Here is a 2,638-nt window from a genome sequence, read left to right as displayed (position 1 = left end):
CCTCAGACAGGCGTGGCGGGGCGGACCGGGGCGCAAAGTGCGTTCGAAGTGTCGATGATCGATGTGTCCTGCAATTCACATTAGTTCTCGCGGCTGGCTGCGTTCTTCATCGGCGCTTGCGAGCCAGGTGATCCACCGCTAAAGTCGTACTGCGTTTGAGTTTAGCGCCGGAGGCGAGGCGAACTGCACAGGCTTGTGTGTTCAAAAATACACAGAAGTCGTTCCCGGACAGGCGCCCCCGCGAGAGGACTTGAGACACGGTCCCGAAGGCCTGCTGGGTACCCGCCGGGGTTGGCAAAGCAAAGTCTTTCAGAGGCTCGCGGCCTCGGCCCCACCCGTGCCAGGGGTGGGGCGCTCATGATAGGTTGCTCAAGCCTCCTCGCGGAGGTGCGATCAAGCCTCCCAGGAGAGCGGCGTTCCCTTCTCGCGAATCCCTCTCTCTCGCCGTCTTGAGTTTTGTGCGGTTCTTTTGCCGTCTTGGATGTTTGGCGGCAGACCTCTCAGGAGCCACGCACCGCTGGAACATAAGTAAAATAGGATAGAGTTTTTACCCCGGACAGGCGCCCCTCCTTCGCGGGAGGGACTTTGAACCACGGTCCCGGAGGCCGTGCGGGTACCCGCCAGGGCCCGGCTCGGCCCCGCCGCTGGAAAGCAGGGGGCCCGCCCAGTCTGCAGCGACAGTCAAGTTCTCTCGGATCTCTCTCTCTCTCCGCCTTAGGTTTTTGTGCGGTTCTTTTGCCGTTTTGGGTTTTGCGCGGCAGACCTCTCGAACCACGGCACGCTGGATCATAGAGTAAAATAGGATAGAGGTTTTTACCCGGACAGGCGCTCCTCCTTCGCGGGAGAGACTTTGAACCACGGTCCCGGAGGCCGTGCGGGTACCACGCCAGGGCCCGGCTCAGCCCCGCCGCTGGAAAGCAGGGGCCGCCGTCAGCGACAGTCAAGTTCTCTCGGATCTCTCTCTCTCTCTCGCCTTAGGTTTTGTGCGGTTCTTTTGCCGTTTTGGGTTTTGAGCAGGCAGACCTCTCGAGAACCGGCCGCTGGATCATAGAGTAAAATAGGATAGAGTTTTTTTACCCGGACGGCGCCCCTCGCCGCGGGAGAGACTTTGAACCGGTCCCGAGGCCCGTGCGGTACCGCCAGGGCCCGGCTCGGCCCCCGCCGCTGGAAAGCAGGGGCCCGCCGAGTCTGGCGACAGTCATGGCGCTCGCGGTAGGTTGCTCAAGCCTCAGCGGGTGCGTCAAGCCTCCCAGGGGAACGGCGTTCCCTTCTCGCGGATCTCTCTCTCTCGCTTCGTCTTAGGTTTTTATGCGGTTCTTTTGCCGTCTTGGGTTTTTAGGCGGCAGACCTCTCGGGCCACGGCCGCTGGATCATAAGTAAAATAGGATAGAGTTTTTACCCCGGACAGGCGCCCCTCCTTGCGGGAGAGACTTTGAACCACGGTCCCGGAGGCGTGCGGGTACCCGCCAGGCCCGGCTCAGCCCCCGCCGCTGGAAGCGGGGCCGCCAGTCTGGCGACAGTCAAGTTCCCTTTTTTTCTTATCGCTCTCTGCTTTACGCTTCGGTGCTCCGGAGAGAGGCGGCGCGGAGCCGCGCGGCCTCTGCGCACCGGAGCTTGAGGGCGAGAGGAGGTGGGCTGACCTCCCCGCCGAGCGATTCGCTTTGGATCCCGGGCGGGCCCGATGTGATCCTTCCGCAGGTTCACCTCCCGGAAACCTTGTTTACGACTTTACTTCCTCTAGATAGTCAAGTTTGATCGTCTTCCGGCGCTCCGCGAAAGCGCGAGGGCCAGCGGCGAGTCCGAGAGTTCACTAAACCATCAATCGGTATTAGCGGCGGGGCGGTGTGTACAAAGGGCAGGGACTTAATCAAGCGCGAGCTTATGACCGGCGCTTACTGGGAATTCCTCGTTGATGGAAATAGTTTCAATCCCCAGTCCCGATCACGGCGGGGTTCAGCGGAGTTACCGCGCCTCTGGCGCAGGCGTGAGACTGCGCTGATCCGCCCATTTGTGGCGCGCGTGCAGCCGGACATCTAAGGGCATCACAGACCTGTTATTGCTCCATCTCGCGTGGCTGAAGCGCCACTTGTCCCTCTAAGAAGTTTTGGCGCGACCCAAGTGGCGCGCCACTATTTATGCAAGCGAGTCGTTAGATTGTTATCCGGAATGAACCAGACAAATCGCTCCACCAACTAAGAACGGCCATGCACCACCACCCACAGAATCGAGAAAGAGCTATCAATCTGTCAATCCTTTCCGTGTCCGGGCGGGTGAGGTTTCCGTGTTGAGTCAAATTAAGCCGCGGGCTCCACTCCTGGTGGTGCCCTTCCGTCAATTCCTTTAAGTTTCAGCTTTGCAACCATACTCCCCCCGGAACCCAAAGACTCGTGGTTTCCACTTGCGCTGCCAGCCGGGTCGCCAGGGAATAACGCCGCGGATCGCGGGTCGGCATGCTCATTACAGTCGGAACTACGGCGGTATCTGATGAAATCTTGAACCTCCGACTTCCGTTCTTGATTAATGAAAACATTCTTGCAAATGCTTTCGCTTTTTCGTCCGTCTTGCGCCGGTCCAAGAATTTCACCTCTAGCGGCGCAATCTGAATGCCCCGGCCGTCCCTCTTAATCATGGCTCCGGG

General features: G+C 59.7%; 1 pseudogene; it reads right to left on the bottom strand.

Moving 5' to 3' along the window:
• LOC122331950 overlaps positions 1-146 on the bottom strand; it is a 150-nt pseudogene extending 4 nt beyond the window's left edge.
• Positions 147-2,638: the final 2,492 nt, after the last annotated feature.

This window comes from Puntigrus tetrazona, unplaced genomic scaffold, assembly GCF_018831695.1.
Source record: "Puntigrus tetrazona isolate hp1 unplaced genomic scaffold, ASM1883169v1 S000000003, whole genome shotgun sequence".
Lineage (NCBI taxonomy): Eukaryota > Metazoa > Chordata > Actinopteri > Cypriniformes > Cyprinidae > Puntigrus > Puntigrus tetrazona.
The sequence above is the reverse complement of the archived record's forward strand: the minus strand, read 5'-3'. Positions and strand labels throughout refer to the sequence as shown.